At 46.6% G+C, this 14,165-nt stretch overlaps 1 long non-coding RNA gene across 1 annotated transcript in view; it reads left to right on the top strand.

Moving 5' to 3' along the window:
- The first annotated feature begins 1,052 nt into the window (after positions 1-1,052).
- Positions 1,053-14,165, top strand: part of LOC147029195 (uncharacterized) — a 32,854-nt gene continuing 19,741 nt past the window's right edge. The window contains exon 1 of the long non-coding RNA XR_015056971.1: positions 1,053-1,241. This is a non-coding gene — a long non-coding RNA (uncharacterized LOC147029195). The remainder of the gene's footprint in view (positions 1,242-14,165) is intronic.

Raw genomic sequence — 14,165 nt, 5'->3', positions numbered from 1 at the left:
GCGAAGGGGGCCACGACCACCCCTCAAACGGACCACGACCACCCCTCAAACGGACCACACCTCCCCTCAAACGGACCACGACCACCCCTCAAACGGACCACACCTCCCCTCAAACGGACCACGACCACCCCTCAAACGGACCACGACCACCCCTCAAACGGACCACGACCACCCCTCAAACGGACCACGACCACCCCTCAAACGGACCACGACCACCCCTCAAACGGACCACGACCACCCCTCAAACGGACCACGACCACTCCTCAAACGGACCACGACCACTCCTCAAACGGACCACGACCACCCCTCAAACGGACCACGACCACTCCTCAAACGGACCACGACCACCCCTCAAACGGACCACGACCACTCCTCAAACGGACCACGACCACTCCTCAAACGGACCACGACCACCCCTCAAACGGACCACGACCACCCCTCAAACGGACCACTTTTGGCCAAGTCCCTTTTGGTTTGGTCCAAATGAGGGGTTTCCCCTGTATTTCCTCACGTGACGTCACGGCGAGGCTGCGCATGCGCACAATAAACGGTTCTTTAACCGAAATACCAACGTGACGGTTTTTGTTCAGGATATAACATAGTTTTCGTAATAACGATAACGTAACGTTAATAATAACAATAATATTAACAGAATCTTTCATCGTTACATCGCAATTCCTTTGTTCTGACGGTAAAGTTCCCGGATTGAAGCGGTGTATTAATTATTCACGACTTGGTGAGAAACGTTTCATTTCAGAAACAATTTCTGCAAACAGCGCGAAACGAATTCCCTTTACGATTCCTGATCATATCGTTTTAGTCACACCGATAACGCAACGTTCATAATAAATCCTCTCGCACGACGTCATAACACTTCACGTAAGTTCGTTATTAAGGCGGTGTATTAGTTCAGAGCACTTCTGGTAACAAACTAATTTATAACCGTTGACATGAAGGGTGACAGAGGGAATGGTGTTTATTAAATGTTATATTTTATGTTGTTGGAGTTCAACCCGTTATTAAGTGAGTTCTGTACGTTGAAAGGTTTACCTTAATACGTCACGCGGTGAGGTGACGGCGGCGTTGTGACGTCACAATGGAATTGAATCTGCCGACGTGATCGGTTTCGTGTTGGATTTCATCAACGCTGGGCGTGTTCTGTGGATCTCCTGCTGTTTTCCTTTTTTCCGACGACATTCGCTCGTTAACATTCGTGGAGTTGTGAAGACAACGGATCGAAGGTTTGTCACGTGGTGTTCATTTACCAATATCCGGTGAATTGTATCTTTCCCCGTCGAGGATCGTCATAATTAGGGATTGTACTCTTCTTCTTCTTCTTCTTCCTCTGGTTCTGTGGAACACGACATTCTCCGTGGGTCGATGAGGTACGGGGGGAGTGTGTGTGTGTGTGTGTGTGTGTGTGTGTGTGTGTGTGTGTGTGTGTGTGTGTGTGTGTGTGTGTGTGTGTGTGTGTGTGTGTGTGTGTAGAGAGGGGAGGGTGTGTGTGTTGCTGTATGTGTGCGTGTCTTTGACATCACAACTGACGTCACAAATTTTTATTTTTATTGTTGGAGAGGGGAAGTGTGTGTGTGTGTGTTGGAGAGGGGAGGGTGTGTTTGTGTGTCTGTGTGTTGGAGAGAGAGGAGAGTGGAGGGTGTGTGTGTGTGTGTGTGTGTGTGTGTGTGTGTGTGTGTGTGTGTGTGTGTGTGTGTGTGTGTGTGTGGAGAGAGGAGAGGGGAGGGTGTGTGTTTGTGTTGCTGTGTGTGTTGCTGTATATGTGCGTGTATGTGTGTGTGTGTCTTTGACATTTTTTTTTTTTTGTATACCTTGGTCGAGGCTCGTGTGAGAGCTAACACACAACTCACAGCAAGGAGGCATGAGACAAGAGGGGCGGGAGTGGAAGGGACAAAACAGTGGGATACAGACACATTAGGTGAACTGTGAAAGGGAGAGGGACGGGGATGGGACGGGGAACATGGCGAAGAGAAGATGGACATTTCAGGGACTTTCAGGAAGGAAAGCAGGTGAAATGAAGGAAGTGGGCTTGGGTGGATTATCGGGGGTAGAAAAGATCGAGGATTTGGATGGGGGAAGATAAGAGGTGGTGGTGAACAGCTGTTGTGAAAGCCTGGAGGGAAGAATGGGAAAGACTAGAGTGAGGAAGTTTATTCCAAAGGCGGGAAAAAGAGGAATGAAAGAGTGAAGATAAGCAGTGATTCGTGATTTTGGTAGTTTTACCAGAAGGGGTTGTTGGCGGACCTTGAGCGCCCTGTGGAAATGTGGTGGGGACAAATCGCAGAGAGAGCAGGGGGGGGGCAAGGCTGGAGAGGAGTCGGTAGAAGACAGAAAGACCACCGACCAACCTGCGGTGATTGAGTGAGAGGCCCAAAGACTCAGCTTCATTGCGGGAGATGCCGATGATCTTAAATGCCCTGGTTTCGACAGCGTGAAGCCGAGAAAGGTGGGAGGCAGGAGCACCAGCCCAGAGGGGAGAGCAGTACTCCATCAGGCTACGGACAAAAGCTTTGTAAGTGGTCAGGAGCTCAAGAGGGCCGAGGAAGGACTGAGCACGACGGAGGATTCCCAGTCGGCGACTGGCTTTTCAGGCGAGGTTGGAAATGTGAATTTCCCAGGAAAGGTCATGGCAGATAGTGAGACCTAGAAGCTTGAAAGAAAAGATTTCTTCCAGAGGATTGTTGAGAAAGTGGATGGGGGGGGTTTGTAAACGGTCCTTTCGAAGAGACATAGTGAGAGTGTGAGATTTGTCTGGATTGAAAGACATGTTCCACGTGTTGGACCAGTTTGTGATTTTATCCAGATCTGCAGTGAGCGAAGAAGCTGCTGCTTGCCGGTCTGAGGGATGACAGATGGTACGGCAGAGGGTGGAGTCGTCGGCAAAGCGAAATAGAGGATTTTCCAGAGAGTCCGAGAGATCATTGATGAAAACCAGAAAACGAACAGGGCCCAGAACGCTACCTTGAGGAACTCCAGCCTGCACAGGAAGAGGGGATGAAAGAACTCCATTTAGGGCCACACGTTGACTGCGACAGGAGAGGAAGTCTGTGAGCCATGAGTGGAGATGGCCTTGAATACCATGGGAAGAGAGTTTGGTGAGTAGGGCAGGGTGCCAGACTGTGTCAAAAGCACGTGATATGTCCAGGGATACGGCTCGGATTTCCTGTCTGGCATTGAGGACCTCCATCCATTGATGGGAGAGCAGAAGCAGCATATCCAGGGTAGAGTGACCTGGTCTGAAGCCAAATTGATGATTGGAAATCAAGCCAATCACAACTTTTTATTTTTATTGTTGGAGAGGGGAAGGTGTGTGTGTGTGTGTGGGAGAGGGGAGGGTGTGTATGTATGTCTGTGTGTTGGAGAGAGAGGAGAGTGGAGGGTGTGTGTGTTGCTGTGTGATGCTGTGTGTTGCTGTGTGTTGCTGTGTGTTGCTGTGTGTTGCTGTGTGTTGCTGTGTGTGTGTGTGTGTGTGTGTGTGTGTGTGTGTGTGTGTGTGTGTGTGTGTGTGTGTGTGTGTGTGTGTGTGTGTGTGTGTGTGTGTGTGTGTGTGTGTGTGTGTGTGTGTGTGTGTGTGTGTGTGCGTGTGTGTGCCTTTGACCGCTGTTTCTCGACAACCGCCGGTCCGATCTAATTGAAACTTGCCAGGAATATTGCTGGGGCCCTGAGTTTGTGCCTTTTCAAGGTTTGATATTAATCGGACAAGTGGTTCCCAAGTTATGGCCATTTATTTTCCAAACCAATGACAGGACACGGTGCTATGACGTCACAACTGATGTCACCAATTTATATATTTTTATTTTTTTTGCTTGTACGGCCACGCACGTACGGGCACACAATCGTCATAATAATAATAGCAGTAACAAATCTGAAGACGACGATGGTTCACGAGCGGTATTTGACCATGTGGATTATTTCAGAAGTCAAGGATGAGACAATGTGATAATGTTTGACCAAGTTATAAAAAATGATCAACATGATGTGGTACAGGTGACGGGTTATTAACTGCAAAATGTCGAAAACCCGGTTTCCTTCAACAACTTTCAAAATTTGACCTTTGCATAACCTTTAAAGGTCACAAAACAATGTTGTGGACATTGAAATAAGGAAACAGGATACGTGCTATAGCTTATTGGAGTTAGTTCGTCGAAGAAGGTCGAAAACCCAGTTCGATTCCCACAACTTTGACAATTTGACCTTTGTGAACTTTAAAGGTCAAAGGTCAAGGATTATGACCTTTGGTGCAAAACTTCCTCTGGAACATTCCAGGAGCAATATAACGTCATATAGACTATATGGCATTTCGCACTCCTCGGATTACACTGGTCAACAATTTTTTACTTTCTGAATGTTGTCTAGATTTCTACAAGTGAATTAGGGTATTCTGGCACTGCTGAATCAGGAAATGGCATCCGTTTCTCTCCATCAGGTCACGTTTTTGTGCTAAGTTGATTTGAAAAAATCAGATCTTGTGACAAAATCAATTACATTTTTGTGGCATTATCAGCTGATTTTTGTCAACACATATCATCCTAAACATGTTTTTAAGAAAAAAAAATGTTTTGCCAACAACATTTATTGATTACATGATAGAAACATCGATTACTGTCATCTGAATGGTGGGCATTGATAAAGGTAAGTACAAGTAAATTGCATGTTGCGTCACCACTGTTCAAACTTCAGGGCTTGAACTTCCGTTTCTTCGAACTCCTGGAATGTTCAGCGGCAGGGAGGTCTCTCTTCAGATTCCAACAGTAGTCAGCCATCATGACTGCGTCCCAGCGACCCTGATACCTGGTCTCCATCTCCTTCATGTCCTGATGGAATCTCTCCCCCTGCTCGTCACTCATTGAACCCAGGTTCTCAGGAAACCGGTTCATATGTGAAAATAGGTAGTGCATCTTGATGCTCATGTTGCAGCCCAGGTTTCTGAAAGCAGTCAGCATGTTGTTGACAAGTTCTGCATAGTTTCTGGCCTTATTGTTGCCAAGAAAGTTCTTCACTACCAAAACAAATGTCTTCCATGCTTCCAGTTCCACTTCGTTCATTGAGTTTTTGAACTCTGGATCTCTGATGAGCTGACGGATCTGAGAACCATCAAAGATGCCAGCTTTCAACTTCTCCATGGTCAATCCTGGAAAAGCCTGGCACAAGTAAGTGAAGCAGTCACCATCTTTGTCCAGAGCCTTGGTGAACTGCTTGATTAAGCCGAGCTTGATGTGCAGCGGTGGGAAGAGTATTCTGTCTCTGTCCACCAGAGGGTCGTTGATGACGTTGCTTTCTTTGCATGGCACCAATTCCTCCCGCACAGGCCAGTCCTTCTTCGTGTAATGCTGAGCACGGTCCCTACTATCCCACATGCACAGAAAACATGGGTACTTGGTGAAGCCAGACTGTTGTCCCAACAAAAAGTTCACCATCTTCAGGTCAACACAAATAAACCACTTATGCTGATCATAACCAATTTTCTCCAGCACGTACTTCACCGCTTCATACTTCTCCTTCAGTGTAGTCGAGTGAGCGATGGGTACAGAGGCAAACTGGTTGCCGTTGTGTAGCAGAACACATTTCAGTGATCGCTTGCTGCTGTCAATGAACAGTCTCCAATCTTTGGGTTCGTACTGTGGCACTCCAAGCTTGAGCAGAAGCGCATGTCATAAATTGGCGCATGTAGGTATTGTACATTCTTCAGAGTTCGTTATTTCAAGAAATACAACTTTTTTGTATCACATTATTACAAAATCTGCCCCATTAACTTTAGTTTTGATCCACGAACTTTATGCTTTGCCTCACCAATTTTTGGAAGATTTTGAGGTTTTATGACTTCAAACTGATCCCTTTTCGACATTATCACCAAGAACTATCGTACCTGAATACTTCTTGTCATTAAAATAATTATTTCCAATCAAAACAATTATTTGACATGACATTTTACCCCCACCAACTTCTTCTAAAATGCTCCACACATGCGTACATGTGAACAAAAATGTAAAAAACGACATGTGGCCATATCTCAAAAACTTGACCTGATTGAACAAAACTAATGTGAGTTTTGGATTCAGCGCATCAGATTCGTCCTAAATCAGCTTAAAAAATGCAGACAACAAATTTGTTGTTGACCAGTGTTATCCATACTTTGATGAAATCAGCGAAAAACAAACTTGAAGGGGGCGCCATGGGCAAGGTGTTCGATATAGAGCAAAATGGTTTGAAGACTTCAGGTGGGGAATGACCTCAAGATTATGCTTAAAAAATATTGTCATCCCAGCTCTCAAAGTTTGGGTGGTCGTATGATTTTGTCAAAATTCGCAATTTTCTAAGTTTGTGACCTTGACCTTGGGACGAAAATGAAAAATCGCGCTCCGTGGGGCTATGCAGGTGCCATTGGGCTAACCAAATACCAAAACCCCTGTCAGATTCGACAAACCCCCTCGGAGAAGATGCAAATTGAAATCGACTACCCCCTAAAAACACGTTTTTTTGGGCATGGCTCCGCCCATCATGGCCGCACCATGCCCATTGTCAGGAAGACACAACTAGATCATTATATAAACCTCCCACCAAAATTTTATCAGGATCGGATCAAAACCCATGGAGTTATGCTCGGGACAGACAGACAGACAGACAGACAGACAGATAGACAGACAGACACACCAATAACGAATATAGTGGTCACTTATTTTTTTCGTGAAATTTTTTTTCCGTGAACCAATAGGTCTGCCAGTCCATTTGACTGAGTACCCTAATTATGTTTTCTCTGGAACCACATAACCAATCGAAGCGAAACTTGACAACTATCATACACCATCATGTCTGCATAATTATACAGTACGAGCCGAAACCTCGTCACAGATGGATTCCGTTCATTCAACCACCCTCACCAGCTCACCCACACTCGAGGGACATGGACTGGACAGGGCGTGCTTGGCCCCGCCTCCTCATCCCCCGCCCCTGCCCCATTCCCTCCGGCTCCCACCCCCCGCCTTCAATTTGCTTTCCCCGCCCAAAAATTTAATTACCCCGGCCCCGCCCCTGCCTCTTCACTCCCCGCCCCCGTCTCTTGATTCCCCACCCCACTTGCCCCTGGGCCCCCCTCCCTGTTCACCCCCTCACACTCAACCCCGCCTAATTCACCCCAGCCCCCGCCCCCCCCCCATTTCCGCCCTTCTCCCACTTTCAATTTGCTTACCCCCGCCCCAAAATTTCCTTACCTTCCCCCCGCCTCTCCACTCACTGCCCCCGTCTCTTCATCCCCCGCCCCCGCCTCTTCACTCCTCGCCCCCGTCTCAAGGAAAAGTGTTTATTCTGCTTCAGAGTTGAAGGTTGACTTGTGCCACTATGTGCGATGGACTCTTACAGGTACGAAGTTTCTTTCAGTCCAGGTCACAGTACCGAGAAAAACGTGACGCGACCGCAAGGAGGAGCACAAAATTGGTTCTTCAGTATTCATATATACATGGTAAAAATTATGATGTCACAAGTCACATGGTTTGGCAGCCATCTTGGACAGAAAAACGAACCTGATCCGATTCACACAAAACTTCACACACGTGTTCCAGTGCACGATTAGAGGCAGAATGTAAACTTATGATGTCATAGGTCACATGGTTCGTCAGCCATCTTGGATTGAAAATTAATAAATGTTAAAAATCTTCTCCAGAACGGCTGGACGGATTGAGGCAAAATTTCACACACACTTTCCCCAAGACATCCTTTCACAAGTTTGTTAATTTCAAATTCATAGGTCACATGGTTTGGCGGCCATATTGAATTAACCCTAAAACCTTCAAACATCTTCTGCAGAACGGCTCAACAGATCAAGGGGAAACTTCACAATGGTATTGCTCAAGGGTAGTGAATATAAGTTTGTTCATGAATAATTGATAGGTCACATGGTTTGGCAGCCATGTTGGATTCAAGAACAATATTAAATAATGTTTTCTCTGGAACCACATAACCTATCGAAGTGAAACTTGGCCACTATCATACACCACCACGTCTGCATATATGGTAAAAATTATGATGTCACAAGTCACATGGTTTGGCCTCCATCTTGGATGGAATAACGCACCTTGTACGATGAACACAAAACTTCACAAGCATGATCCACTACCCCATTCGAGGGAGAATTTAAGTTTATGATGTAATAGGTCACATAGTATGGTAGCCATATTGGATTTAAAATTAATAACTTTAAATGTCTTCTCTGAAACGGCTGAACAGATCAAGGCGAAACTCTACATGTATGACCGCCTCTCCATGACAAACAAAAAGTTCTCCCGCCCCCCTTTTAATGTACAACACATCCTTTGGCAGCCATATTGGATTGAAGGAAATATATCAATTAATGTTTACTCTGGAACTGCTGATTCCTTGGGACGAATAAATTCATGCGTGTTCATAAAGGGGAATCTTCACAGTAATGATGGAGCACTCATGTGGAATGAATGGTTTAAATTTCAACTCGATCGGCCCCATGGTTTGGCAGTCATGTTGGATTGAAGGGGAAATATTAAGTAATATTTACTCTGGAACTGCTGTGTCCATATATGTGAAACTTCACAATTATAATCTTGCCGACATGTGAAACATAGGTTTAAAATTTCAACCCGATCGGCCACATTGTTTGGCAGCCGGAATTATTTAATTATTTGAATCTGAGAGCTTTTTGATTTCTTTAGATCCTCTGGGAGGATCTCAAGTCTTACTCACGTTGTTGTTCTTGTGGACTTTTCTGTTTCACAGTCTTCAGTTTTCATTGAAACTTCCTGAAACTTGGCGTATATATGTAAAAATACCCTGCGCAGACAGTAACCATATCCGATTTTGAAAATTACTCCAAGAAAAAAAGTTATGACGTCAAAATGTCTCCGCTAATGGAAATCGCCTAAAAGATTATCTCCGAAACGAGGCAAGCTTTTTGAATTCTGTTTGCGGGAATCGAACAGGGCATTAGCAGAGATGAATTACCGCACATATGATACATCACTATGGCGTCATATCAATTTTTATGACGTCATTCCTATTTTTTGACATTTTTAGATCCTTCTGGAGGATCTCAAGTCTTACGTTGTTGTTCTTCTTGTGGACTTTTTTGTTTCACAGCCAACAGTTTTCATCGAAACTTCCTGAAACTTGGCATATATATATATATATATATATATATATATATATATATATATATATATATATATATATATATATATATATATATATATATATATATACATATATGCATATATATATACATATATATATATATATATATATATATATATATATATATATATATATATATATATATATACATATACATATATATATATATATATATATATATATATATATATATATATATATATATATATATATATATATATATATATATATATATAAATAAATACCCTGCGCAGACAGTAACTATCTCCGATTTTGAAAATCCCTCCCAGAAAAAAAGTTATGACGTCAAAATATCTCTGCTGATGAAAGTCGCCTAAAAAATTATCTCCGAAACTAGGCTAGCGTTTTGAATTTTGTTTGCGGGAATCGAACAGGGCATTAGCAGAGATGAATTACCGCACATATGATGCATCACTGTGACGTCATATCAATTTTTATGACGTCATTCCTATTTTTTGACATTTTTTTGTTTCACAACCCAGAGTTTTCATCGGATCTTAGTGAAACTTGCCATGTATATGCAGAAAGCCCACCGCAGGCAGTAACCATCTCCGATTTTGGAAATTCTTCCGAGAAAAAAAGTTGACATGACGCCGCTAATGGAAATTGCCTATACGATTATCTCCGAAACTCGGCAAGCTGTTTAAATTTTGTTTGCTGGAATCAAGCCGGGCATTCACACAGATAATTTATCGCAAACCTGATACATCACAATGACGTCATATTCGTTTTTATGACGTCATCATTAAGAGGATGAGGATCTTCTCTCATTCGAGTTGTTTATTTCCAGAAGGTTCATTTGGCTGCACCTGAAAGCGTTTGAGGGTACAGGAATCGCAATTCAATTGATACCGACATTGTCCCTAGGAAAAAGGGCCAACTGCACACGTAAGAACGAGATTGAACACCTTGTGCTCTCCGGTTCTTAACTCGTCTGTCCCATGCTGTGTCGAAGCAGGGCTGTATTTGTATAACTATTAAAGAATGTTTTCTCTGCAACCACTTATCCTATCGAAGGGAAACTTTGCGACTATCATATAAGTCTCACGTTGTATCAAAGGCGGACGTCTGGGTACCCGGTTATAAAGTGGTAGTTCTAGTTATTATTGGTATTATTTTCATGTTAAGTCTGCTCTGTGTCCCCTTTTGTAAGTTGCTTGTTTATTGTCGCATCATGCTTCTTTCTATCCCTGCATTACACACCCCAATAAATCCTCACCGTGTCACATATCTTTCCTCGCCTGCTTGTAAATAAATTATTATTATTATTCTTCTTATTATTATTATTAGGAATGTTCCCTGCTCATTTTTGTCTTTTCTTCCATTGATCCAGCATGGTCCGAATCCTCGCTTAGCCGGGACTTTATTCCCAACGATCCATTCCTTTTAGCCGGTACGTCCTTGGCAGTGTCGCTCGGCTGCATCCAATCTGGTAGAGTGATCCGGTTCGGACAAGGCGTACCGAGGGCCTGTTCCCCGGTCATTAAATTACCCGGTCACGTGATTAATATGGTAACCCGATTAACCCATAGACAGGAGGACCCTTGGTCACGCGGTTGAGTTATTGGCGTCCACGGTCGATTAAGCGACCCGCCACGTCACGGAATTATCTGTGTGCGACGGCCTACAATTCCGGGGAGTCTGGTGGGAATCGACATAGCTTTCCCCACCTAGTGGTCTTCTCATCCGACTCCCCGGCCCGCAACAATATATATATTGTTGCGGATTTCGCGCCCGCCAGCGTGCGACGGCCACGTAACTCGAATCGCGGCACGTCGCCCACCGGACGGACAATCCAGTCGTGACCCTCTCGGACTAACGCCGGGAACCAGTCACGGGTGGACCTTTCGGTCTCACCGCGATCGAGCCAATCAGCCCCCGCGTGGGATAGGGTTGCTCGCCAAATTCGACCTACCTAAGTACCCACGCGGAGGGTAGACCGGGCGATCGCACCTCGCCGCAGGTCGACTTCGGACACGGGCCACTTAAGCGACCCGTTCCGTACTATCAGAATAACCGAGCGGTGTTATCGTCGACCTCGACGGTTCGATTAATTATCGGGCGTACTCAGCCCACTACCAACCCTTTACGTGAAGCAAGATGGGGATTCAATGGGGAAAAGATGAAGCGAAGCGGGAAACAGTTCAACAATAAAGCACATTTATTCGCGGCACACGGGAAGCACACAAATACAATTCCACCAAATGCACACAAAAAAGAAAACACAATTCCATTTACACAAAAAGCAAACATAAAAGTGAAAACACAGTGCAGAGCTAATTCCGACTACCGAGCACACGGCAACACTTATACAATTCTACTTCACAGACGGCGCCGACAACACATACCCAAAACCAAGGAAAAGAAATACCCTCAAGAATGAGGTAGGCCTGGGGCCGAGACCTGGTCGGGCCTACCCGTCTGGTGATGAGACGCGGAGCGGCGATGGCCCCGCAACCCGCGGGCCTCGTGGACAGTGCCTGGCAGGGGGGGGGGAACGGGGCCCCCTTGGTCGCACTATCTCAGCGCGGGGGGAAACAGGAGGGGGGTTGCTGATGCTCGGGGTATAGAGGATCTTTATTATGTGCGACGAGCGTCTCCACCTCGGCCAGGTCGCGCTGCCGGCCTCCCTCGGGCGCGCAGCTCCTTGCACGACGCGAGCACCCTTCGTCCGACTCGCCGCCTCTCCACAGCTCGTCCCCTCCGTTCCGACTCCAACGCACACGACGAGCAGCTCCACCGCCCGCGAAGTCTTGACTCTCTGTTCCGACTCCTTCGCCTCGTTCCGACTCCTTCGCCTCCGTTCTGCTGACTCTTTCGCTCCGACTTTTACGACCCCCTTCTTCCTCGTTCCGACTTCTTACTACTCCTTTCTTCCTCGTTCCGACTTCTTACTACGCCTTTTACTGACGAACACCGTCCTTTTATCCCCCGTAACTTCGCCTTTGACCCCCTCCCTTTGACCTTTCAACTCGCTCCCCATTGGCCCGACAAAAAGTGGGCGTGAAGGCTTTTGATCCACAAATTTGCATATATCGATCGCCCTGGGGCGGGCCAAGTCGCCCCTCGCTCACCGATTGGACGGCAAAAAGTGGGCGTGTGTCGTTTTGGATCCGTTTTTGAAGCAGAAAATCCGTGATTTTGTACACGCTGTTCAACGTGCGCCCTACACGAGTCCAGCATCGGTGCCCATGAGTGGCGCGAGACGACGGCGATGCGATGGTGGCGAGTTGTGACGGTAAAGGTCGTGGCGGTTGTGGTGAAGCGGTGGTTGTGGTCGGTGGTTGATGTTGTGGTTGTGATGGTGGCGATTGGTCCAAAATAAAGATAGTAAAAGAAAAACGGCTATCCTGAAGAGTCGCAGCACGTATAAATGACATGTATTCCCACTAGACAACGGGTTTGGGCCTAACTACACATGCACTTACCGAGATACCTCACCTAAGGGACCTGAATGGTGGTTTGCGAATCTGGTAACCACAACACTACCCCCTTCCCTTTTTACAGACTCGTCCCGAGTCGTCAAATTTTCGTGTGCCATCATGTGTAGTTTTCCCCTAGTACATTTTACCTACGGATCCCTGAGTGCGACATTCATGGTATTCGTGTCCCCAAAATAAATAACCTAAGGGCTGCGTAACTATCTAAACAAACTCACTCACACGGACGACTTAAATAAAATTGCCGGCGCTAAGACAGACATGCCGGGGGCGCACTCATATGTACAGTACATCTTAACCTTAACTTACAAATTTTACACTAAACCATGGCCCAGGATCATTGAACTCTGCAAAAGAAAAGCAGTTAGCAGGGAGCCAGGCTGCCCACATGCAGTCTCTGGCTCAAACAATGCAGGTGACAGGGAACGTGGCTGGCTGCTCACACGCAGTCCAAAGCCTTCCCTTTTGAACTGAACGCAGTGAACCACAACGGTGCTTGGGCTGCACAACGCAGTCTCCGTGCCAGCTCAAGTGGCACACGCAATGAGCACAACGAATGGATGCATGAACACAAACACGGTGCACGGGCCGCCACTGCAGGCCCGTGTTGTAGCTGCCAACAGGGCAGTTCTTGCAGCTTGCAAACTGTTGCTTTCTGATCCTGGCGCACATGGAAACGAACAGGGGGGGGGGCAAAATTGAACGGGGCTGGTGTACGTGGGCAGTGGGCATGGCATGGCAAAGGTGGCAGGCAAACACAGCCCGCAGAAGAAGGCCGCTGCAGGCAAACTCAGCCCACAGAACCAGGCCGGCACAGGCCTCGCAGCAAAACAACAGCTGCCGATGAAGTTGGCCGGCACAGGCCTTGAAGAAAAACAGCCAGCCGGCAGATGAAGTGGGCCGGCACAGGCCTTGCAGCAACACAGCCAGCAGATGAAGCTGGCCAGCTTTTGCCGTTCAGTGGAGGTTGGTGGAGGGAGTGCGGTGGTGCTGGCCACTTGGAAGGCGGGCTCGGACCTACCTTCCTGTCTCCCTCCCACCTATCGCCTTTGCCTGTCACTGTACATACCCACTCCCTTAATTTGTCAAACCCCAATTTAGCCCCAACTTATTTTTTTTGTTGTTTTTATTTTTACTTACCCACTATAAATCGTCCCCTAACCCCCTTTATCGTCCTTGTTCGGCTAACCTATTCTGTCACCTAGCCTACTCCCAACCCCTACGTTCCCTTCCCGGAGGGGAATAAGGGAGAGCTAGCGTCCTGTGCCGAGGCCCACCGAAGCCTCAGAATGGCCTCCCCAGAGTTCGGCGATCTTAACACCAAGTGGGTCCAGCGGCCCACAACGACAGCGAGGGGATGGATGGTGCGGAGGGGTACATCTCCTAATCTACCCTAACCATTTAACAGTTAAACTACCCCGGGGCTTTCAACAAGCGCCTCTCGCTTAAACTATTGGTTCTAACAACCCAGATTCCCGTCGCCTGTGTTGGTGTCCTCACAATTTCGGGCCTCGCCCCACCTTCTCTCCGTGC

Source organism: Eptatretus burgeri, chromosome 4, assembly GCF_056783735.1.
Source record: "Eptatretus burgeri isolate ZD-2024b chromosome 4, Ebu_testis_v1, whole genome shotgun sequence".
Taxonomy (NCBI): Eukaryota; Metazoa; Chordata; class Myxini; order Myxiniformes; family Myxinidae; genus Eptatretus; species Eptatretus burgeri.
Note: the sequence above shows the minus strand (reverse complement) of the source record. Positions and strands in the feature narration are given on the sequence as shown.